Genomic DNA, 26,756 nt, shown 5'->3' with positions numbered 1-26,756 from the left:
GTGTCTGTGTGTTCGTCTGTGTGTTCCTTTCTCGCTTGGCTGTCTCAATCACTGACCTAAAAAATATGGACAAAGCTATCCCATTCATTTTGGTCTCCCGTTTGGGGTTGATTCGTTGGCCGTCACCATCTTGATTTTTCATCAGCAGAGCGGGAGGGAATGTGTTGAGTCCTTGCACAGCTCACGTGAGGTGGGGGTTTCCCAGAGCCGCAGCTCCGCCTGCTATTGGTCCGTGATCGGCAAGCTGCCCAATCACTGGACAGGCGATCTGTCAATCACCCCCTTTTCTATCATCTATTTTACTCCAAACGGGCGAGTTATATAAGAAATTACCCCCTACAGTTACTAATACTACCCCCGATGCCTAGTGGCCATTCGAGGAACGTCATCAGAGGGAAGCCACTGGTCTCAATGCAGGAGGCAGGTAGGCGGGGCAGAGAGGCGGGGCTGGGTTGAGCAGCTCCACCACAGAGCCACAGTGCGCAATCATCGACATATAAAAGATGGACGGAGGATCTGATCCTCTTTAGTGAAGCTGCTGCATGTTAGATCGCTGCTCTGGCGGCTGTATCCAGTGTAGGTCACAAGGCCCGCCTCCCACATGTTAGTGGATGGGGAAATGGACAAACGAAACACCGGCTAACGGGTTAGCGTTACCTTATACAAACAGACAATGGAGGTTTTATTTTTGGTATTAAAGCATAAACGTTTTTATATGGATATCTCAGGGAAGTGCTTTGACTGTGGGGATGTTCGCTCAAAATAAAATAAAAATAAATTCAGGCCAGGCCACCGGGCATCAGCCCGACGTGCCCGATTATGCAGTCCGCGCCTGTCTGTGTGTGAGAGAGAGGGAGACAGGGGCAGACAGGGTGCTGTCTGTGACAGCCTGTCGCTGTCCATCTGCGGTGGTGCTGAACCGAGGGCTGTGCCTCGGTGCTGAAACATCTGAAGAGGCCTGGCTGGCAACCTGTGTTTTTCTTTTTCTTCTTCAGAACAAGCTAGTCTGTAAAGTGGCTTTGCTGCAGGGCTGGTGACTTAGCATTTTCAGTTGAAAAAGTTGAAAAAACTAGGAGCACAAACATAATTTTAGGGGCATGATAAAAAATGTATTAAATAATGCGTTTCTCCTTAATAAAGGGACATTAGGAGACATTTTTAAACAAAATAACATTTATTTGAATATGAGAACACTACGTTTTAAAGTGAAAACAGTGCAACTGAGGTATATTTTCAAAACGGCAAGTTACATTCCTCAAATTAAATTCACAAACCTGTAGAACAAGAGTGCAGAGAGAATACAAATAAAATAAATAAAATAAAATAATCAATCCTAACAAAGTGCTTGAATTTCAAATTAACCAACTAGTTTAAACGAACTAGTTCGAAATGTAAACATAACTCTGCTCAGTCAGTCTGTTTAGACAAAAAGGACATCACTCCAACAGTTGAGCTTATTTGACCTTGAAGAAACATTTATTTTAAACAAAGTGCTTGAATTTCAAATTAACAAACTTGATCTAAATGTAAACATAAGTCTGCTCAGTCAGTCTGTTTCGACAGAAAGGATATCACCCCAGCAGTCTTTGTAATCGGGTCGTCTGGCCCGTTTGGACCTCAGCCAGCGGTCCACAGCAGGACTAGGATCAAAGTTCTCAACTGAAGGCCCCTCCAAGCTGATCCGCATCAATCAGTTGTGGACACTGCAAGGCAGCTTCGTGTAGAACTCTTGATGTGGTTTTGGGCTGAAAAACCTCTTTCACACTGGGCAGCTGAAATCGGGAGCACCAGCATGATCTGCACCAACTCCAGTATGTTCTAAGGGAGAAGATAACATTTTAAATTAATTTCAACTCACCTTTTCACTAATCAAAACCAATGGGTAAATGTGTAATGCTTGTTTTAAAATGAGAAAATAAGAACAAAAAAATAACTGACTATATCTGGCCTTACTTTGTAGTCTTGCTTGTAGGGGTCCTTTGTCAGCAGCGTCTCCCACAAGCCAGAGTAGGTTTTGTCCCGGAAGTTCTGGCTTACCAGGATTTTGAGTGCCTGCCATTCATCTTGGACTGCAGCTATATTGCACCCTGCACTGAAGGATAGAACAGAGCATATTGAGTTTAGATTGTGTACAAAAAAATTAGCAACAAGTGTTTCAAGTGGTAATGCAGTGTCATATCATAAACATTCTTACCCTGTTAGAGGCTTCTCAAAATGCCTCAGCAGGTCTGCCACGCTGTCATCCCCGAAGCCAAGAAGGTTGGCTGCGTCTTCTGGCCAAGTGTCTGGGTTGAGGACTCTGAAGCAGTCCAGTGTTGTCTGGATGCCTTCATCCTTCACCAATCCACCAAACCTGGCTTTGATAGCATCCACACTGATGTTGACGGCAGCTTCCACGTGACGCTTGAGCTCTGGATCTGTGAGGCCTCTGACATCCCCCTTCAGTGTCATTCCCTTCAAAGGACACATAAACAGACAGACACAGACACACACTTAAATCATGGCTGTGATGTCACATCATGTCAGCTGCATTTCCCTAATCCTCAAACCTTTCTGCTGTGTATCTAATACACTGATTCTGAAGGTACCTGCCATAATCTTTAAGACACACAAGACACTGACTTATCCTAAACACACCTGGAATCTCATCTTATCTCCCTGCTGCTGAGCAAAGGAGGCTTGGATCTTCTCAAACAAGCCACCTGGCTTTGGCTTTGTCTTGAGTGCCTCCAGACTGGTTACAGTCTTTTTCAAATGTGCAGTGGCTTGGGGGAGGATCAAATCATTCCTCTGTAGAGTGAGGCTGAGGACGGCTAGCTCCTCGAACAGGTCACAAAGAAAGTGGGAAAATACACAGAAAAGTGTAGTCTCCATTTCCTTCTTTATCTGTTGAATAGTGAGTAAATAAATAATAGAATAAAAATGTTAGTTCAAAATATACACCGTAGCCATTTGTTGATTTGATTGTGGAAGTCTTGAGTTTTTCACAACCACTTAAACAGCATTAAGTTAATTTATCTATCAGTTCACGTGGCTAACGATCATCACCAGAAAACTGACCTTTTTTGCCCGCCCTTGAACTTCAGCAGAAGTGGACTGTGAGGCTGCCAGATGCTCCATATGTTGAAGAACCACCGAGTATTGATCATGGTCACTGGCGAGGTCCTTCCCCTGTCCATATCGCAGGAACACCTTCAACGCTCTGTGTATGTGTGGGATCCAACGGGTTCCCTTGACACCGCTGGGACAGCACATGTTCACTCCAAGTTCTTCTCCGATAGCATAGAGCTCTCGTTTTGACTTGCCACTCATGTGGTATGTTTTCAAAATAAGATGAAGGAGATCATACACTACCGACACCTTAGCTTCCTTCTTCTGTAGGGTGAGGATCGCCAATTCCAATCTGTGAAGACAACATTCCACAGGTAAGTATGTGTGTCTCACTGTGTGTGTGAGAGTGAGTGAGAGAGAGACAGACATGCACACACAGGTTAGCTAGCTAATCTTTTAATAGTAGTCTCTTAATATGTAAATGGTAAATTGTTGGTTGTGAGCAGGAATGCTAAATTTAAATGTAACTACTTGTGATTACAAACCTGTGTGGCATACAGTGGATGGGAATGATGTGGCTTCCTGCCTCGCTCTGCAGGTGGGCAATCACACCTCCACGAATGCCCAAGTTGACACTGGCCCCATCAGCACCGAAAGAGACACACTTCTTCATCCACCCAGTCTCTGGACACACCGCATCAAATGCAGCCTTGGTAGCATTCAAGACACCTTGAAGATGACAACACAGGAATAGAGGTGTAAACTAAACATAGCCTACTGTAATGTAATATATGTGATATATCCCAAGTCTTTTCTTTTGCTGTTATTTTATTTTTGTTTTATTTATTTTTTCGATGTCTAAAGGTCCTTGCACACAGAGTCCGAATTGTTCGCTGCGTTTTTTTAATCCGTCATCCGGGAAAAAAACGTCACGCACAGATACCTTGCCCACTGAGTCCGATGCGTTAATTATCCAATATTCGTTGCGAAGATTCGCAAAGAAAAGAAAACTACCGCGATCCTATTGATCCACAACTGGCAGTGTGTCTGTGTGTGGCTCTCTGTCTCTCTCCCCCCCCCCCCTTCCCCATACACACACACACACACACACACACACACACACACCGCGTCCCGCCCCGCATTCCAAGCTGGTCTGCAATCACCCGGCACATTCTGTCTTTTAATTCCGAATCTCTGTATTCCTGCTTTGCCATAAAATGCTTTGTGCTGGGAGACGAACTGAATTAACTTCTCAGATGCCATTTTTCACTGTGAATAGCAACACTACGGCAGCTCTGGATGGTCAAACACCTGTCAAAACGATTTCATGGATGCGGAAAAACGCAGAAAATCGAACCTCGTCCGAAAACTTAAATGACGGACATAATTGTCGGACTCGGTGTGTCAATGATGATTGACACAAATGAGGTCGTATTTTTATTTTTTTCGTGCGTCAATTTCGGACGAAAAAACGGACTCTATGTGCAAGGACCTTAAGTATCTGTATTATGTTGAAACACAAACTCATGTTAATAAAAATGTAAGTGACAAAAAAAGACATCAAATCCATGATTAAAAAAGATACACTCAATTACAAATACTACTTATATTTATAGCTTTAAAATTGTACACTAAAATATAAAGGAGAAACAAATTTCTTACCAAGGGCATGTGAATGTTCCAGGGTCTGTTGGCCAACCAGAATGTTTGTTGGCTTGCCATTCTCCAAGAGCCGCACATACACTATTTCACACTCAATGTTTGTGATGTCACTGTCTCCATCAATCAAAACGGACAGGAACGGTGCTGCTCTCAGCTTCACTGCAAGGCTTTCTTTCATCGTGTCTGCAATCTGTCCTATCATTTCTGCACACTTTTTGTGATTGTCGTAGGTTGGATTTATGTCCACTCCGTTTTTCTTGTGTAGGACCATCAGTGGTTTAAACTTCACAAAGGGCACCTCTTCTTTAGCAACATGATAGGCGATATTAAATTTGATCTTGAGCTGTCTTCTCTTTTCCTCTTCGGAGAGCACCACCTGTCTCCTCACAGCTGCCTGCAGGGGCTTGTTTTGTGCCGCTATGAATGCATCTCTGCACAGGGCCTGCTTGTTGGATTTAGCGTGTTTCTGGACGGTATCACGTTTAAGGTGAGGGTTGCCTGTGACAAATAATGACTTGCCCGCTTGTTTCTGCCCTCTGCAGTACTTGCAGTACATCTTGTTCTCCTCGAAAACGAGCCAGGGAAATGTTTTCTGCCAGTCCATATTAAACTTGTATTTGTATGCCTTCTTGCGTTTAACGTTATCTGCTGCGCCTGCGGTGGGCTCCGTCCCGCTAGCGCTAGCTTCTTCAGCTAATGGTAACGTTACATCTTCGTCTTCACCACCGTCTTCTTCCTCCTCTTCCCCACTAACTCCGGCTGAAGCTTCATTTTCTCCCACATTCACCCGTCTAAAATAATGCTTAATGGATTTCATAACTTTATCTATCACCACCGGCTAGCTATCACCTCTCTGCAGTCTGTCTCTCTCAAGTTTCGTTTCCGCTGACGAGAGATCATGTGGTTTTTTTCACCAGTCACCATTGGTTCAAGGCAACACTGTGTTGCCTTCAAGTGAACTGGGACACACAGGCTCTCAACTTTAATGCAGTTCAGATTTTTAGCGCTCTGAAAAAATAAATATATATATTGAAGGTCGAATTCTGTACTCGCCCCAAAAGGCATTTTACAATTCGCACTGTTCTATTTTTAGTCGCATATGCGAGTAAAACGGGCACAGTCACCAGCCCTGCTTCACTGTTGGACATAATATTACTTGGCTCAATGAGTGACAAATTGTGTTTTCGGATATAGGGGCTATCAGCTATTTTACAGTTGTGACTTAAAATGACTTTATTTAATAAAGTCAGTGGTGTGAGTATGAGAAGAATTCAATCAATAGACAATAACATTGGTGTGTTTAAAATGAGATAGTCCACTAAATATGGCTAAAATAGATTCCAACATGCAAAAAAGGCAAATTTTTCTTCGTCGCTGGCCTTGCGGCCGGCGTCGTGGGCCCCCCTGAAAGCTTCGCCCCCTCTGGGCTGATAGGGTCGCTCCGCCCCTGGCACGCTGCCTCCATTTATATATCTCAATGTGCGCAATGGGCAGGCAGACAGAAACAGAATGCGAGTTCGCCACAAACCCTCCTCACAAACCCTGTTACAAACGCATGTGAATATCCCAAACGGTCACATATGCGACCATTACCTATTTTAGAGTGTGCGGGTACAGATTTCACGCAGTCACATTGGTGATAACAACTCACGGCCAGATGCATTTCTTCAAGTCCCAATTGTGCTGCAAAGAAGGTCTTCTTTATGGGGCTTTACTGGATTTTTTGTTATTATTTTTCATTGTGTAATGGACCAATCTGGAGCATTTCATCACCATTCCTGACTTCTGCCTTACTCTATCATGTGGAACATTTAATGTTTAATCCTACAAAGCTAAACAATCCTGTTCGAAATAGACAGGAATGCAGGAAGCTAGGCGTTTTTAACTTAATAATAACAATATATGATTTACCATAGGATGTACAGTATGAGTACAGTCACTGAGACATTACATTAAGGCGGTGTCTCGTTACACGCATGGTCTATGGGTCAGCGACATGAAAAGGTGAGTGTTCAAAGGGAGCGTTATGACATTCTAGTTTAAAATGTCACTATAGCCTACACTTCACTTACTGTAATGCAGCCTTTAAAACCAGGAAAATACATTTATGCCGTATCACCATATTACCATAACATCTAAGACCATATCTAGTCTCATATCACAATATTGATACATGTATAACATCGATATATTACCCACCCCTAATATTGAGTGCCAGAATCAAACTCCCAATGATGCAATTTGCAGGAAAGCATCATTAGATTTCATTGATTATCAGTCACTGCTTTCAACTTCTTTTTGCAAGGGACTCAGGTTGCTTAAATACCTTGTGTTTGACTCTAAATCAAGGGATCCACTTTAATTTGAACAACCTGTTCCTGCCCTGCTTTTGAGCACTGACCAACTGGAGCCTATTATAACAATGATGCTTGTTATGTTGATATCACTTATTGATCATGCACAGTCATCATGTCATTTTACTACAATAATTAGATCAAGGTCATAGTGTTATTAAAGCTTTTACATGGTATACCGTGATCTGATGTCCCCTATACTTAAGTTAATGTGATTTCTTTGATATTTTTGCAACCAGATATTCATCACTTATTAAACAGCGTCATGACTCAATAACGTTACTTGGCAGAGGGTCTGCGCTCGTAGTGAGCTCATTTCCTCGTCAAACTCTGATGGTGAAAAAAGTTTGCTTGTCACAAAATAACACTCGTTTGACTTGACTTATTTGAGGGAATGTATTTATGTTATCGATCACATTCGCTAAACTGTTGCTCTTTGAACAAGTCGGGATGTTATTTTATTGGCGAGATGTTTGGCCAAGCTGGACATCTCGGCTCCCTTCGCCTGTGCGACTTTTAAATAGAGATAGACCGATTAATCGGCCGACCGATTATTGGCATTTTTAATTAATCGGCATCGGCTGCTGCCTGCGCTCACAACGGCGATTATTATGGCAGGGTAAAAAAAAGTAGCGTGACAATTTATACTCGGATGTTCACGATTACTACATGCATAGACATCGTCCCCACAAACAGATGCGGGATTAGTCCCCCATTATAAATTCTAAATATGCATGAAAAATGTGCACGATTCCCACAATCTGAATCTTTTTTAATAATATTGAGAGAGTTTGGGAGACGAATCGTCTCCCAAACTCTCTGTTAATAGAATAATACAGTTGAAGGAGGTCTCTGACATACATGCTCTCCCTCAAATAGCCTACCAGTCACTTCTGAAATCTACTGCATAACCCAATATATTTTTCTATTTCATTATAAAATAAAATAAATCTAAAGCATGTTACTGGCTAAGATAACCATCTTAATCTTAATCATCTTAATGGATAATGGAATTATAGGCTACTTGTTTTTTACCCAAATACTCTCATTCATTATTATATTTAAATCATTGTATTTTATCAAATGCAAAATGTAAATATCGGCATCGGCCATTGAAAAACCATATCGGTCGACCTCTACTTTGAAACATTCTTTACAGACAGGCTATGTTGTATCCGTGGGCTTCCCCTTACTGTCAGCAACGTAACGTAAGCAAAAATAATTCCATATTTCGCTCTCTGTGAATGTCCAAGACATGTCCGGGAGTTTACTACAGTCGTGCAGTGTGCGTTGGTCTGCTGCGGCTGGTGTTGTCTTTTCATCTTCTTTCAACAACTCTTCGTGAAATCGTGCCATGTGCTTTCTGATGTCAGTTGTGTTCCCGCAGTACTTAATTTTCGCTTTGCAAGTCTTGCAGATAGAAGTAGCAGTGAACAAGCTAACTGTTGTTAACGTTAGAGCTACCTAGTCTTTTAGCCACACTGCCTTGCAGCAACAACTACGAAGCCGGAAAGCCAGGGCGAGCGGCGGTTTGGAAGCAGCGCGGAGGGGGAGCAGGGAAGGAGAAAAAGAAGACTCGTTTCTTGGGATGTGGGAATCGATCCAGGAATCGTGGCATTAAGAATGGGGATTCTTTCAAGAATTAATTTTTTGAAGCACCCCTAGTTACAGACCTATTTAAGCGATGAACTGCACTACTTGCGGTTGTTTTTAGAGATGGTAACATACATTTTATAAATGTGCTACAATTTTATGGCCTGTGCTACAAAACTATCAACCTCTGTAGCACCAGTGCTATGTGCCTAAAAAGTTAATGTAGCGCCTACAGAGTGTCGAGAGTATTTGTAACATAGTCTATCTACAGAGGGTCTACAGAGTATTTGTAACATGTTACCAGCGGTTACCGCCACAGCCCTAGACAGGTGTGAAAATGAAAATGCCTGTTTTATGAAGCAAAGTATCACACGCTGGGCCAGGCTAAATATTTTGGATGCTCTCTTTCCTTCTTTGGGTGATTTCGGCCTCGCTCGTTGTCCCTCCCCCAACCTCCAAACCTCCATCCTCCGCATCCTAGACTTTACTACTCCATCACCCCCTCCTGTGCTCGAACCACAGGCCGTGTGTGTGTGTGTGTGGTAGCCTACTCCAGCTGCAGATGAAGGTGAGGTAGAAAACAGAACTGTAACCAGCCAGCCGGTTACACATCTGGCTCTGACTCCACTGTGGTCTGTTTTGTCATTAACATGGGGAAAAAGGTTAATGCAGTAAACTAAAACTAAGTAAGCAGCGCTAAATTTAAGGCTTTAACAAGCCGGAATGTTGTAGTTTTACCGATTTCTGTTAGTATGACTTGTTAATTATGATTGTTGACAATAATTGCCTCACCAGTTGAAGTTACATTTGAATAGATTTATTTCCCTAGCACCTCTTTTAACACAATGATATAAATGTAATGTTGGTGTTTTAGGAGTTACTCTCATACATTGTAAAAAAGATGGATGTAGTGTGTGTGTGACGTCACCCATTGGTTTGTGGACCCCACTGCCATCTTGGTTTTTAGGAGCCACAGTTCAGTTCAGAGAAGCCTCCCCTCCCCCTCCCCCTCCTCCGCTCTACTGCTTCTCTGAACTGGGTGCGCTTGTTTAATGTCGCCGGGGTGTCCCCCGTGCGTGAGAAGTCGGTTGTGTTGGTGTGAAAACTTTTAAGACAAACAAGAAACTTCACGTTCTTTCCTGTTTTCAACCCAAAGTGAGTACAAGTCTTCAACTATGAATTTAACTTGCCTGTTTCCAAAGTGAAAGTTGAAGTCGCTCCATAGATACAGCTATGGCCAGCAGCTGTAGCCTCAAAGTGAGACTCATCAGTCATTTCTCCTCAACTCTCTCATTAGGTTCAAAAGCCCACGCGAATCTAACGTTATATCAGCCAGTCAGTCAGTTTTCTGCCAGCTAGTTAAATTCAACACACACACGTTGTTGGTGAGGATCTGTAACATTAACGTTAGTTGTTTTGCGCGGTTCAAATTGCTGGTAGTGACAGCCCCACACTGCTTCACTTGCCTGGCTCTGTGCTGTTAGCATAGAGAGGCTACTAGTAGCCTATCAAAGCCCGCTGATCTCTGTAGAGCTCAGCTGTCCTGTGAAAGTGAACGCATTGCAGCGGCCTAGCCAAATGGCAGCACGCCAGCAACTTAATAAATAAACAATTATTCCCCCCACCCCCGTCAATGACGATGCCATCGTCCATCACGATGGTTCATTGTGGAACAATCACGATGGCAATTTTTTTGACACATCGCACAACCCTAGTTGTCATGAAAGGTGAAATTAGCTATCAAGAACAAAACTGTTTTTTGAACAAGGCTGTAAACATGTTTATTTCTGCTGTAATTCCGGGCATTTTGACATGGGTGTGAATGGGGAAAGACTTTTGCAATCAGGCTCAAGTGGCCATTCGAGGGACTGCAGTTTTTGGCAATTCCACATTGGCCTCAGCTCAGCATCAGGTAAATGCCTAAAACTTAAGTGTAACCTAACTAATTTAACACTCAGACACACTTACAAGTCGAGTTCAAGTTAAATGAATGGCACACTTTTACAAAAACTTGGCAAAATGTCACAAGAACAAAGAATTCTATTCTTCTGGCCAGGCATTGCATTCCCATTGAAGCCTGTGTGTACGCTCGCTTAACTTCTAAAACATGGCAACACACACATACAGTATATATATATATATATATATATATACCGTATTTCCGCTAATAGTAACCGGGGCCTTTATTTACTGAGCCGCAGAGAGCCCCCGTCCTATATTAGAGCAGAGGCCAGTAATCGAGTGAGGCCTTTATTTCTTAATATTAAACTCTCATGGACATACTCCTTTATTTTCATGACTTTTATTGCAAAATATTGCATAAAACCAAACAACGCAAATAAATATTGGTGGTCACTCACTCACTCAGTATCCTCCTCCTCCTCATCTAGTATGTCGGTATCCTCCGCGTCATCATCATCAACATCATCCAGAACAACAAGTTCATTGTTGACCAGTTGCTCTTCATCTTCCTCATCCTCGGCTGCCTGTCTGTTCTCCTGGTCCCGCTAACGCAGCTGGGCGAGAGCCTCCCGTCCAGCGGCGCAGGGCTGTGCCTGCTTGAAGCAGTGGATGAGGTTGTCTTGACTCCCGTCAGTTTTCACAGACTGTCCACAAACTTGGAAGGACTTTATGATCAGATCCTTGTCCAGCTTGTCCCAGGCGGCGATCACCCAGTCCACAAGCAGGCGTCGAGCAGGCGCTTTTAGGTTTCCACCTCCAGCTGTGTACTGCTTATCTGTGTCCCCAGCTATCCACTCGTCGTAGGCATCGTGCAGGCTCTGCTTGAAGGGCTGAGTCCACATCACACTGTACCAAATGTTCCGCTGCATACCGTATTGCACAACGCTCTCTTTAAACTTAACGTCAAACTTTCGTCTGGTTCGTTTGGTCTCTGCGTTACGTCCGGTTACGTCACACGGTAGATGCGTTGTGTTTTACAGTACCGTATTCACCGTAGTTTTTGCTCCTTCGTTTTTTGTTTTTTTTTGACCCGACCTGTATTGAGGGAGGGGCCTGTATTTGTCCACGCAGGCCGTGCCCCCGTCCTATATTAGAGCAGAGGCCTGTAATTGAATAGGGGCCACTAATAGCGGAAATACGGTATATATATATATATATATATATATATATATATCAGGGATGCCAAATAAATAAATCCATTATATAAAATAGCCCAATATTGAGTGATCAGTGATGTTGCCATAAGCTACAACTTAAAGCAGCTACGAGCAACTTTTTCGATTGTTATTAAACAGTATAATTACAATATTGATGCATCACATCTTACCTATAATAGAAGCTGAGACCAAAGCCGTGTGTATCTGAGATTGCTCCCTTAGGTGATTATTAGTCTGTGTCTGTCTAAACTCGCGTCAACAGGGGGCTCTCTCTCTCTCTCTCCTTACCGCCGGCCCGGCTACCCGGAAGTGAAACGCGGAAGTGAAACTCCGGAAGTGAAACGCAGCTGCCTGCCTTGCCGTTTGCGCTGCTTAGCAACATAACATAAACAATGTGAACGCCACGCATACTCTCGCGAACATCTTTCATTATATTCTAACAAGTTTTTTGGAAGTTATTTTGTGGTTATGGCCGAAGTGGCTGCTGCAAACCGTTTCATTTCACTTCCTGATCTTCCCTGGCCACAGACAGCCTACACTGGCCGATTCACTCGGGGCTCAAGCGAGACTACTGTGCGTTGGTCTCGTCGACTATTAGAGGTAAGATGTGATGCATTGATATTAAATTTATACTGTTTAATAACAATCGAAAAAGTTGCTCGTAGCTGCTTTAAATATAGACTTAAATATTATATATTTTCGCCCCGCTGTTATGTTGAGTGGTGGGGAAAAAAAGAAAAAATACAGCAGACGCTCTTTAACTGCCATGCGCACACTGCAGCTGTGCAGCATCCCGCGGCCAACAGGCCTCATCCCGCGGCCGACAGGCCTCACAGCAGACAGCGCTTTGGCTTGACACAAGAGACCGAAATGTCAATGCAGACATCCCTTGACCAGTTCTTTTTATGTAACGATGGTCCAGAACAAGATCCAACCAGCCATGAGAAGCCACCACAGCGAGGAAAAGTTGGGTTGATAAGAATCGCGCACATGTAGCGGAGCGCTGATCATAAAGAAACTGCCGCAAGCGTATTGCGAGAATTCTCGCAGCGACAGAGAGGTCCTCTGCAGGTTGTAAAGCGTATTATTATGTCCGTTAATTTAGCCACTAATGTCAACATCATTTCAGCATAAATAACCTACTAGAACCTCAATTGATTTGCCATGGAGTATTTAATGGGCAGCTTTCATTTATTTGTCTGAATGACTTTATGGAGGATCATCTCAAAGCTCACAACACGCAACAAGGGATTTCGTTCTCAGATGTAGGCTACAGGTAACACAACCGGCTAATATTCTTACCTTTGCCCTTCAGTTTAAAGTAAAGCAAATATTCGCATGTTGTGAAGTAGGCTATAAGTCCGTTCTGAAAGCGAGTTGGATGCCCGCGTGTCAACCAGCTGCAGTCCCTCGTCATCGTTGTCAATATAGACCGCTTCAGAAAATATAGGCTATAAAGTTTGACTGACTGCACGTCTCATCTTGGCTTGTTGCAGGTAGGCAACTTCTTAATTTAGATTATCTTTCAAGTTATTTAATTTCACGTTCTTGGATGCAAAGAGACATTTAATGTAGGCCCGCCAGTGTCTTTCTTTAGGCTTAATTAAACGGGAATATATGACAAATGATGGTCTCGACCTAGTTTCAAGATGAAGACCAGACACGCTGCCTCACGCCACATGTAATCTAGAAACATAGCGACCTCAGCATCACATGCAAGGCTAGCGTGACAACAAGTGCAGTAATCCCAGAGTGACGCGCTAATGCCGTCAGTGCAGTAGTGACGCACTTGCCTAGGTGACGGCGTTAATGTCGTCAGTACCGAAGCTATGACGTGACAGTATTTATAGCCACGCCGAGCGCACCACAGCCCTTGTTCCCTGCCCTCTAGCCGCTGCACTAAGCTGATCCAATTCCTTCTCTGGAAGCCGCGTTTCACTTCTCAAGCTGCCCATTCCTCCAGATTCTGCTACCAAGCCATCTGCTTCACGAGACCTCCCTCCAGACTCCGCTATCAAGCCATCTGCATTCACGAGACCACTCACCGTTCACTCCTGCAACATGTCGAGCTCCGAAGACGAAAAATACGAGGCGCAGTACCAATTCGAGCTGGAGGCATCCAGCTCCGACGAGGACTCGCCCGTCGATTTATCCATGCCCGGGTACGGGCCGCAACAGGCAAGCGGACGGCAGCAGGCTTCGGCAGCACCGAACGCAGACGGGGAACCTCATCGTCAAGAGCAAGCAAGCGGGGCCGGCGCGCGGCCGAGGAAAGAAAGCAAACGGGGCCAAGTCACGAGGACAAACAACTCGCAGTCGCGCAAGGGCCGAAGCAGAGAGCGCTCCGGGCCCGGGCACGAGCACTCGGGGGCGCGGAAGGAAGCAAACGCGCGCCCCCGCGAGGAGCGCCGCGGCCCTGGCCAAGGCATATGGCAGGCCATTAGGGTCGAAAATCCCCGTGAGGAGCGTAGCAGCTCCAGCCGGGGCATACGGCAGGCCATTAGGGCCGAAAATGAAGGCGGAGCTCCAGGCCCCGAACCACACCAAGCCCTCCCGGCTGGACCTGCTGCTGGACATGCCGCCCGCCGGCCCGGACGTCCAGGCGCAGCACTCCTGGAACAACGACGACTGCTCGCCCAACATCTTTGTTAAGGAAGACAACAAGCTGGTGTTCCACCGGCACCCCGTGGCGCAGAGCACGGACGCCATCCGCGGCCGGGCGGGCTACACGCGAGGACTGCACGCGTGGGAGGTCAGCTGGGCCAAGCACCAGAGGGGGTCCCACGCTGTGGTCGGAGTGGCCACGGGCGACGCGCCGCTGCATTCGGTGGGCTACACGGCCCTAGTGGGAAACAACACCGAATCCTGGGGCTGGGACCTGGGCCGGTGTAAACTCTACCACGACGGCAAGAACCACGCGGGCAGAACCTACCCCGCCTTCCTGGAACCCGACGACACCTTCATAATACCAGACTCGCTCTTAGTCGTCTTGGACATGGACGAGGGAACGTTGCGTTTCATAGTAAATGGCCATGATCTAGGGGTGGCGTTCAGAGAACTTAGGGGCAGGAAAGTGTACCCAGTAGTGAGCGCCGTGTGGGGACACTGCGAAATACGAATTCGGTACATAAACGGACTCAATGCGGAGCCCCTCCCTCTGAGGGACCTGTGCAAGCGTTCAGTGCGAGCGGCTCTAGGAAGGGAGCGCCTAAGCGAAATCCACGGACTGCCCCTGCCCCCCTCTCTCAAGAACTACCTGCTCTGCCAATGACGGGGTCGATGACCACAGCTCAGTCGGGGGGAGAGCGCGCTCCGGGCCCGGAGCGGCCGCAGCCATGCAATTCTCATGTCCAAGTCTCATCCATCCGCGGCCCCGTTCTGTTCGGGCCACCAAGCCATCCAGTCTCCAAGCGTCCGCTGTTCCGACCCTGCTAATCAAGCCATCATAAGCGCAGGTCCTGCTCCATCATCGTTCTCAGCACGACGCAGTTCCACGACGTGGCCGGGGAACTCGGCCCCACGATTAAATGCTATCCAGCCGGGACGGCTCGCAGCATCGCCAGCCCCGAGCGCAGGGAACGCCCGCGGAGCGCGTCCCGGACAGCAGTCGAGCGCAACGGTAACGTAATCACCTCTTTAATACATAACAGTGCCATATAATTTTAGCAACCAAATCTTAATTTCAAATCACTTCGGCGTGCTTCAAAACAATCATCTAACCATTCCCTGCGGTCCGCACGTCGGGCGCGAAGGAAACGAGCTGGGCACAAGTAGCAATGCATTCATCATAGTGAATGAACGATCTCTTGACAATCTCCGTGAACTGGTCGTTATATCCTCGCCTACAGCTAAAGAAAGACGGCGGAGCTACACTAAATGTCTCTTCATCCAATAACGTGAAATTAAATAACCTGGTGCATTCGAGAGCAAAATGAAGAGGCTAAATCTATGGAGAACTACACACATCTCTAACGTGTTAAATAATTAGGCCCAAACAATTAACATCAAATGTATTCACACATCGTGCTCAAATTGCATTCATTGCATTTATTGCACAATTTACAATAGTCAACAGCCAGCCAGAATCATTGCAAACCGACGTTCAAAGCATCAGTTAGCAATAGCGTTCAGTTAATCAATGTCTAATGACAGCCAGATTCCGTTTTAACCAAAAAAACAAAAAAAACAAAAAAAATAAAATAAAATAAATAAATAAAAATCCTTTCTCCGAGTCGATGCTCCAGCCACCCAGTCAAATTAACAGAAGCCGTGCTGCTCACTGAATATACATACAGTATATATACATATAACATACATATATATATGATTCGGACATTTAACCGTGCGGCGGCCGATGCCCATCATCGGTATACGGCTCCACATATAGGCCTACTCTCATTCCACGGTAACAATGCTGCAAGTTAAAAATATCCATTCAGCGACTATTGGTGTCCAGGCTTCTCCAGGCATTGCCGGGCCGTCATCACCGTGCGTCACCGCATCCTTGCATCACTCACAATAATAATGCTTCCTGGTATCATGCCGCTTGCGGAGGGGGCGTTAGTTCATGCATGCCTATAATTGCTGATACTTGAACGTGCTATCCTGCTGGCCAAGATTTCCAGAGTTCAAGCAGTAGCAATGCCCCGGAGTAAGTCGGCGGAGCGCGGAACAAGTGTTCCCTTCCAGCGCCTCCCCGAAGTTATAGCGCAAGGGGGGCGCTAAAGTCATATACATAAACTTCATTCCAGACTCGGGTCCATATAAAATACGTACACAAACACAGACAGCACAATAAGAAAGAATTAAAATAAAATAAAACCACACAACTAATAGACCTAAAACACATACAAGCAGCTATTGCAGTGCTTCCAGAAGTGCATCATAAATTTTGCTCACTTCGTGCAGGCACCCGCTAGTGCCATAATAACTCCATTCTCCGACTGGCTAGTCGACGCATAAAACTGTAAACAAACCGTCCCAGTACAGCACGGAAAGCGAGCACATTACCGCTCACAAACACATGGCTAGCACCTGTCCATCTCGGGGGGTTTTGCTAAGTCACCGCGCCGAAGCGCGCCGGATTGGTCGATCACCCAGCGCCTGCTGTAGGCGGCGCCGCTGGTCCTCGTCAGCCCACGCGGCCTACGTCCGACCAGAGCAGGCCGCCATATCGTCTGCCCAAAGATCTCTCCTCCCCCAGGCGTCACACGGTAAGCACATGGCATCCATTCCTGCATTCCTCGCAATAGCCGTTACTTCGCATTTCATTGGTGGTGGACTCCCCGAATCGGGTCGATCGAATTGATTAAGCGTTCTGGGTGCCGAGCAGCCCGCAAGTGTTCCGGGTGTCGAGCAGCCCGTAGTCTCCCCACTAATTCAGACCCCAGTGGACTACTCGAAGTGTTCTAGGTGCTGAGCAGCCTGCAAGTGTTCCAGGTGCCGAGCAGCCTGTAGTCAGTGTCGAGCAGCCCGTAGTCTCCCCACTAATTCAGACCCCAGTGGACTACTCGAAGTGTTCTAGGTGCTGAGCAGCCTGCAAGTGTTCCAGGTGCCGAGCAGCCTGTAGTCAGGGGGGGGGGGGGCTCAATCCAAATATCAAAACCGAGGGGGCGGGGCTCAATCCAAATCTCAACACTGAGGCAGCGTCACTAATTCGTCGATCTAATTGATTAAGCGTTCCAGGTGTCGAGCAGCCTGCAAGTGCTCGGCGTTGAACAGCCCGCAACAAATCACTAATTCCGACCACGGTAGACTACTCGAAGTGTTCTAGGTGCCGAGCAGCCTGCAAGTGTTCTAGGTGCCGAGCAGCCTGTAGTCACACCACTAATTCAGACCCCAGCAGACTACTCAAAGTGTTCTAGGTGCCGAGCAGCCTGCAAGTGTTCCGGGTGCCGAGCAGCCCGTAGTCTCCCCACTAATCCAGACCCCTGGACTACTCAAAGTGTTCTAGGGTGCCGAGCAGCCTGCAAGTGTTCCAGGTGCCGAGCAGCCTGTAGTCAGGGGGGGGGGCTCAATCCAAATCTCAAAACCGAGGGGGCTCAACCCAAATCTCAACACCGAGGCAGCTTCACTAATTCAGACCTCAATAGACGACTCGAAGTGTTCTAGGTGCCGAGCAGCCTGCAAGTGTTCCAGGTGCCGAGCAGCCTGTAGTCACATAACTAATCCGGCAAGACCTCAGCAGACGACTCGAAGTGTTCTGGGTGCCGAGCAGCCCGCAAGTGTTCCAGGTGCCGAGCAGCCTGTAGTCAGTCAGTTTGGAGGGGAGTTCAACGCCGAACTATGCCAACGCCGAATTATGCCGAACTATGCCAACGCCGAATTATGCCGTAAGTCGCCGTGCTGCCGAGCCAACCGGCCCGGCGACGTTTCTCTCTTTTGGGGGGTTCTCCGAGCAGATGCCCTCCCGCCTCAAGAAGAGAGGCATCCTGCCACGGAGTCACTACGCCAAAGAATCAGTTGCCATGCTGCCACGCCATCAGAATTAATGCCATACCGCTTCAGGCCATGAATCCTATCGCCATGCCATACTTTAATAAAGCTTGCTGATTAACCTTACCCTCTGGTCTCTCATGATTGAAATGATGGTCTCGACCTAGTTTCAAGATGAAGACCAGACACGCTGCCTCACGCCACATGTAATCTAGAAACATAGCGACCTCAGCATCACATGCAAGGCTAGCGTGACAACAAGTGCAGTAATCCCAGAGTGACGCGCTAATGCCGTCAGTGCAGTAGTGACGCACTTGCCTAGGTGACGGCGTTAATGTCGTCAGTACCGAAGCTATGACGTGACAGTATTTATAGCCACGCCGAGCGCACCACAGCCCTTGTTCCCTGCCCTCTAGCCGCTGCACTAAGCTGATCCAATTCCTTCTCTGGAAGCCGCGTTTCACCCCACCCACCTCCCCAGTCCACCACCAATGTATTGACTCCCGAAGAATCCCCTACGGGGGGGGGTTCTCCGAGCAGATGCCCTCCCGCCTCAAGAAGAGAGGCATCCTGCCACGGAGTCACTACGCCAAAGAATCAGTTGCCATGCTGCCACGCCATCAGAATTAATGCCATACCGCTTCAGGCCATGAATCCTATCGCCATGCCATACTTTAATAAAGCTTGCTGATTAACCTTACCCTCTGGTCTCTCATGATTGAAACTCAGTTCACAAAGTTTGTGACGAGTTCATTCACTATAATAAAATACATTTGTTGGACGATTGGATAATAGCTTTTGTTTTTTGTGTTTTATTGTTTAATCTTAATGGGTCTGCAAACCCGAACCTAATTAATTAAATAAGGAGCGGTGTGCAGCTCGCTCCCTTTGCACTTGCAAGCGCAGACTGCAGTGAATAGTTAGAAAATTATTTGGAAATCAAAAAATGATTTAAAATTAAGATTTTGTTTGCTAAAAATTATACAATAATATGTTATGTATTTAAGAAATGATTAGGCTACATCTATCTTTTTTCAATAGGCTACATTTTGACTGGGCCGGTAAATATTCTATAAGGCTGGAATTCTGGAATGTCGCCAGCTCCATTGGCCGGCCAGAAAAAATGCTAGCGGAATCCCTGATAAAAAAACATAAATAGGCTTTAGTGAAGAGGTATCTAAACATATTGATTTCCCCCATCTCTCACTCCTTCCGCTCTAACGGCCCCTCCTCTCAACACTGGTTGAGATCCACCAGTTCAGGACAGCTTATTGCAGCTAATTGGTGATATATTCCTCCCCAGAATCTCTTGCTCTCTCACTCACACACACTCACTCTCTCTCACTCTCTCTCTCTCTCTCTCCCACAGACACTCTCCCTCTCCCTCAGCCACCAACTGGTTTGTGTTAATATTCATGACCTGTATATGTTTCACAGAACTGAAAACACTTGACTGTCTGCTCCCATCACTTTCACTCACTCTGTGTGTGTGTGTGTGTGTGTGTGTGTGTGCGTGTGCGTGTGTGCGTGTGCGTGTGCGTGTGTGTGCTTGTGCTTGTCTGTATTCAGGGCAACACACACACAGGCTTTGACAGGCAGGCGGAAGGAGTTAGGAAAGACTTCTAGCTGCTGTTTGGATGCAACAGAGTTAGTATCATAAAGATTACATTGGATTAGATTAGATTAGATTAGTTTATATGAAACATAATGATTTAGTGATGAAACAGTTATCGGTTTAATGATAAAGTGTGATAAAATTCCTGCCGGTTAGTGTTGCCGTTTTAAATGCACGCGCAGTATACAGTATAGTATAGAGTATAGTAGATTGTAGGGCACACATGGGAAAAATGCGGCCCCAGGGCCAGACCCTGGACCATCTCAATCCGGCCCTCAACATCCTCAAAAGAAAAAACAACCCCCAAAAACTAGATACAAGGCAGAATTATGTTAATAAATCTCATCTGCTACAGCCATTGGATTTGTATCACAGTATATATTATATTATAGGGGTGTCACGATACCCTCAGAATCAGAATCAGAATCAGAAAGACTTTAATGATCCCCGGGGGGAAATTGGGACAAGTTACAGTAGCTCGCTCACAGAACACACATAGCATAAAATAAACAGTAGTAAATGCAATATTAAGCAAATAAGCAGAAAAACACAACATAGCATAGAATAACTAGTAAATGCGATAGAAGCAAAAAAAAAAGTAGAATGTCTACGTAGCAAAATACGTAGAGTAAGTATACATTCCGTGTCAATTATCATTATTGCACCCTGGACTTATATTAAGTCGGCTTGCCCTATACGTTACACGTGGCTCAGCCAGTTCAGGCTCAGTTCACGATACGATACAATACACGATATTGGGTTCACGATAACGATACGATACGATATTTATTAATTCTTTACAAAACTTGAACAATGAAAACATATGACTGGAAAAATAGTATTTTGTTTGAAATACACAAAATGCAAAACAAATGCTGTTGTCGGAAATTGTTATTATAATAACTAGAAAACAACATGATAGATAAGGCTTATCTTGTAATATAATGTGTCACACTGTCACAAACTACACGTTTGTTGCATGGTAAAAGAAAAATAAACTATACAATCTATATCTTAAATAACTTATGCAGGCAACGAGCTGTGTATTGTGTAGGCTAGTATCTTCACATTTAATTGTCATCCTCTTCAATTAATTCTCTGACTGCACTGCATGTTGAGCGTTGCGCAGCGTTAATTGACGATTGAAACGTATCAAGTTAACGTTACTCTTTCTTTACCAATCCAACACATGCCAGAGAAATTGTTTCGCAACGGGAGTACAGAGCTGCATCGCCTATAATGACAGATATTATGCGCACATTAGACGCATTCAGAGCGAGATTCATTTGTAGGCTATGCATTGATTAACTGCTTACCCCACATGTTGTGCCCGTGGAAACAATGGCACGACAACTACCGTAGTTCATTTCAGACTAGGTCTTTACAGATGAGGGGAGACATCTCGCCTGCCGCTTGGACCAGCGGGGTCTCCCTGTCCGAGTGTCCGTCCTTCTCCCCCTCATGTGCAGTGCAGGCAGAGAGGTGCAGACACACACAGTCAGTGCACCCTGCTGTCATCCACTGAAACACGCGGTCCGCATGGGGAAACCGCACAGGGAAACGTGAATAAGTGTTGCGCAAACTTCGCCAGCCAGGGGAATGCATTAGTCTATAAATAACTCATTTAATCTTGTCAGTTATTTAATGAGCGTTGGTTTAGTCTCCATTTCAAGCAAAGCAATGAAAAATATAGAGAGAATGCAGATCAGTGCCGGCCCGTCGGTGCAGCATGTGCAGAGGTTGTTTTTCTCGCGATATAGTTTTTCATCTCCATGACTCATATCGTCACGTTTTGATATCGTGAAATTTCGTGGGATGAAAAATATCGTGACATCCCCATTATATTATATTATATTATATCAGGGGATTAACAGGAGAAATGATCAATCACAGAGGGAGAGAGGATTAAAAATAGGGAGACTCCCATGAAAATCAGGTGTATGGCAGGCATGATGTCCAATATGTGGCCCTTCGCTTACTTGATCTAAGTCAGTATGGCCCTCTGGAAAAAAATGTTGCCCACCCCTGTTGTAGGGCATTTACAGCTACTGAATTTTAGTAGTCATCGTTCAAGTATACATACTACTGCATGCGCTGGGACGCGTCATCAGTGATGTTAGCTGGGGTCGTGGGGTGTTTCGGGTCTGACAACATCATACACCCTCACCCAGTAGACCCAGCCGAGGCCGATTACGACCCCGACCCGCGTCCCAGAAGCAGCCGCTCACGGATCAGCCTTCCTACTCTGTCTGCAACGTTGCCCGCGGAAGGGTTGATCATGCCCAATCCGCTGCAATAGAGTTTAGTGCTACACCGCAGTATTGCGAGACCTTCGGTGCATGGAGGTCTAAGGCCCTACTACTCCGAAAAAGTAGTTGACTTAAGTCATGTAAGATATATCTTCTTTTTTTCACAAAATAAAAAAGTTCAATTCTCGTCAAAAAGGTCTCAAAAATAGCCAGTAAAGGGTTAACTAATGTAGGCGGGACCAACCTGAAGGTATGTGAAATAGCAGAGTCCTGATTGGCTCTGAAAAGCTGTTTATGAGCCGCTAAACCCCAGCAACTTGTCTGAGCTGGAGATAGCGAGTAAAATAAATACCTTAAATTCTGTTAAATAGAACATGGCATCATGTAGAAAAGGATTGTTCAATCAAATCTATGTTCACTTTATTTATTCATTTATATTGTTTATTCTTAAAACCACAGATGGACGATTAGTCGACCATGATGCACAGTGTCGACTAGTGGTTTTGATAGTCGACTAGTCTGTGAATCCCCTAGTAGACTGCATTTGTTCCCTGAAAGAAGTGACTCATCTTTAGCCCACAGCAGGTGGAAAATGATTTACACACAAGGCACACACACACACACACACACACACACACACACACACACACACACAAAACAAAGAGGGCAATTTTCATTACATCATCCTTACAACAGGAAGACAAATGCATGGTCCAGTCTCTCTCTCTCTCTCTCTACCTGCACCATTTCTCGCTTACACATTCCTTCTATTTCTCTCTCTATCACTCTGTTTCTGTCTCTCTCTCTAGCTTTTTAAAACAACTCCCACACACTGTGATCTCTTACAAAAGCAGAGAGGCATCACACACACACACACACACACACACACACACACACACACACACGGTTGCACAAACAATCTGTGCTTTGGCTCATGCGTGTAATGAGGTCTCACACTCTCCAAAGTCTTACAAGAGCAATATAGAGGTTGCCCACGCACGTGCACACACACACATGCACACAGACAGACACACACACACACGCACACAGACAGAGACACACGCACACAGACGGACACAGACACACACACCTACGTGTCAGGGATTGGCTGGTATCACGTGCAGTGAGCCGGCAGATTGAAACGTCAATGGCCACAGTGGCCGGTTGGAAATAGGGAAAATAAATAACAAAATAAATTCATTAACAGCATATTAAATGGCCTAATCTTGTGTGACCTAAATGCAATCATTAATCGCATTAAATATGCTATCCTAATATTGCGTGACCTACAAGATCACGTCAGTCACGTTTTGAGTGTAAACACTAGAATGTATGAGCAGATTTACAGTAGTTCTGAATGTAAACTTACTTTGATATGCCACATTGGTGATATATTGGGATTCTACGTCCATTCTGTTCTTCTGAGCAACTTTTATTTTCATGAGCAGTTGAATGGCTGCTTAGGTGCGGTAGGCATAGGCTGTGTGTTAAACAGCTCCTCCTCTCTTCTCAGGTTCCTCTATGTCAAAAATATTCCCATCCATCAGCTTTCTTCAAACAACTGGATTCCATAATTCTGTCCTATATCTGTAATTATAAGAATCATAGAATTGCAAAAACTCGCAGAAACCCAACGTCAGTCATCACTCGTCAGTCATCAGTCCTCACTCATCAGTCATCACTCCTCACTCGTCAGTCATCACTTATCACTCAAACTAGCTGTCAGTCATCACTCCTCACGTCTCACATGAAAACGCTGTCATTCGTTGTTTTTGGTTGTTCTTCCGTGTGTGATGAGTTTGAGTGATAACTGAGGCATGTTGCAGGAGATTGTAAAATAGCAACGTTTGTGGACCAACGTTGCTATGTTACAATTTCGGCTCCGAAATTGTAAAATGGTAACGTAAGTTTCTACAGGGGTGGGCGTGGTTTGGGCATGGTTTACAGAGATTTTCTGTTTCTAACCCCTCCCCCTCCCCTAACCCTAACCCTAAGATCTCAGAACGTTACCATTTTACAATTTTCGAGCCGAAATTGTAACATAGCAACGTTGGTCCAAAACGCTATTTTACAATTTTCTGTGAGACTGTGTTGCAACCAGGAAATGACAGCATTTTCGTGTGAGACATGAGGAGTGATGACTGACAGCTAGTTTGAGTGATAAGTGATGACTGACGAGTGAGGACTGATGACTGACGAGTGATGACTGACGAGTGAGGACTGATGACTGACGAGTGAGGACTGATGACTGACGAGTGACGCCATATTGTGCGATGACTGACGTGTGAGGAGTGAAACAGTAATGCAGGAAGAATGACAGCGTTTTCGTGTGAGGACTGAAGGTGTTTCAGAGCACACTCGACATGGTTTACTAGGAGACATGACAACTGACAATGCTTAGACTGAGGAATGACAGTCAAACCTCTGAATGACGAGGATGCCCTAAAATGGTTGCCATAGACATGACATTTTTCACAACATTTTATACTATTTTGAAAGGAGCAGTGGCCAAGATTCAGGAGTGACGTACCGCTGCTGAATGAGTCCTGTAGACCTGGATGTTAGCATTTCCGGTTCCTGTGTAAAAGTCAATGGGATTTTTGTATTGGGATTTTAGTTAAATGCTTTAAATAAGGTCTGTTTTCCCCCTCCTGATTCCCCCCAATTGTACTTGGCCAATTTCCCCCCCGCTGCTCCACCCTCTGCCGATCTGGGGAGAGCCAAGACTAGCGCCATGCTTCCTCGACACATGCGCAGTTGCTAGCTGCTTCTTTTCACCTGACAGCGGGGAGCTTCACCGGCAGGACGTAACACGTGAATCACGCTATTCCCACCAGTTCCCTTCCGCCCCAAACAGGCGCCTCGACCGACCAGAGGAGGTGCTAGTGCAGCGACCAGGACACATACCCTCAATCCGGCTTCCTACCCGCAGACACAGCCAATTGTGACTGTATGGACGCCCGACCAAGCTGGAAGGTAACACGGGGGCGCGAACCTGCGACCCTCGTGTTGGTACGTAGGGAATCTACCGATACAATACCTGGACGCCCGAAATAAAGTCTGTGGTTAAGAAAAGTTTATGAAAAAACCTAACTTTGTGTTCAAGAAGATAATCTTCACAAACGAGGGCCACTTTTATGACTTGAAGCGTAAATGTGTTTTTTTTTTTATCGAGATTTTCAGAAAACGCTTTAAAAGTCATAAAAGTGGTCCTCATTTGTGACGATTATCATGCTGAACACAAACTTCGCTGTTTCATAAACTTTTGATAACCACAGACCTCATTTCATGCATTTAACCAAAATCCCCATACAAAAATCCTATTGACATTTACATGTAGGAACCAGGAAGTGCAGGGACTTCTGGGTAAACATACAAGTACCCTGCGGTCCTCTATTACAGATGTGTGATGTGAAAGTTTTTGTTATGGATCAGACATCAGTATGTCACGATACGATCCGATATGCAATATTGGGTTCACGATTAGATTAGGGCTGCCACGATTAGTCAACTAGTTGCGATGACGTCGATGACCAAAATCCTAATCTACGTCATCGCATGTTTGTTTTTTTTAGCTGAAAAAAAGAAAAAAACATTTGTTTTGTTTCTCCGAAGCTGCTGCCGGCGGTGGCCTCACTGGCTGGCCTGGCCTCCAGGCGTCTCCATCCTGTCTTTGATGCACATGTGCAGTACCGGTCATCCGGGGAAAACGTGACATCACCGGAAAAACAAGCCGCTTGCTCCACAGCCGTCTAGCCGTCCTCGTACGTCCAAAGTGTGGGAGCATTTCACCCACAATATTGAAAACAAGGCCAGGTCGAAACCTGGCATAGGGTCGGTGCATGGTATCGTCACCCATGTAGTATTCTTTTGCGTCCGCCAGCCAAAGAGGCTGGCCGATTTGAAATTGTACCAGCCTACACATTTGTTTCCCAGGCAGGCATATTTTTTAATCCCACTTTTGTGTATAACTAACATTTGTGTAATGGTTGTCTTGATTTGGGAAGAAAGTAGAAACACATTTTAACAATCAACAGAACACATACAACATAGTGTGTGGTCCGATTATAAGACGACTCCCCTTTTCCAAGACACATTTTGGGAAAATAAAATGAAAAATCCTTTTTGAAGGGCAGATCTTATTTTTTTAATCAAGACAATCATGTTATAGGAATCTGATAATAAAACACATTTGTGTAGCACTCCCCAGGAACATCCATTCAACTATATGGGAAACGAGCCAACTTCTCTCTCGGTCTATGTCTTAAATCAGTGGTTCCCAACCTACGGTACGCATACCGTAGGTGGTACTTGCGCCCCCTGCTGGTGGTACTTGAAAAAAAAAAACTTTTTTTTTTTTTTTTTTTTTTTAGTTTTTGTGCAAAATCCATGGTGGTCATTAGTAGTAGTTTTCAAACATGTGAAAGTGAAATAATAATAATAATTATTAATATTATTGGCAGTGTTTCTCAAGGTAGGTGGTACTTGCGCCCCCCCTGCTGGTGGTACTTGATCCCTGGAATCCCAATGTTTAAATTATGAAATAAACCCAAGTTTAAAATCAATTGTAAAACATGTTTATCTATCAAAATAATACTACGAATGAAAATAAACTTGTGATCATTGAAATTGAGGTTTATTTTGTTGTCTTGAGATTTAGAAACAAATATTTGTTTCT

General features: G+C 45.2%; 1 protein-coding gene and 1 pseudogene across 2 annotated transcripts in view; both read left to right on the top strand.

The window, feature by feature from the left end:
- Window positions 1-26,756, top strand: part of jade2 (jade family PHD finger 2) — a 557,810-nt gene that overhangs the window by 242,055 nt on the left and 288,999 nt on the right. The gene's annotated exons all lie outside the window — the stretch shown is intronic.
- LOC310784148 (SPRY domain-containing SOCS box protein 1 pseudogene) lies at window positions 13,841-15,050 on the top strand (annotated as a pseudogene). The gene is made up of 2 exons: window positions 13,841-14,211; window positions 14,276-15,050. The product of its transcript is annotated as an SPRY domain-containing SOCS box protein 1 pseudogene (transcript).

Source organism: Poromitra crassiceps, assembly GCF_964638095.1.
Source record: "Poromitra crassiceps genome assembly, chromosome: 1".
NCBI lineage: Eukaryota > Metazoa > Chordata > Actinopteri > Beryciformes > Melamphaidae > Poromitra > Poromitra crassiceps.
This window is presented reverse-complemented; position numbering and strand designations above follow the sequence as displayed.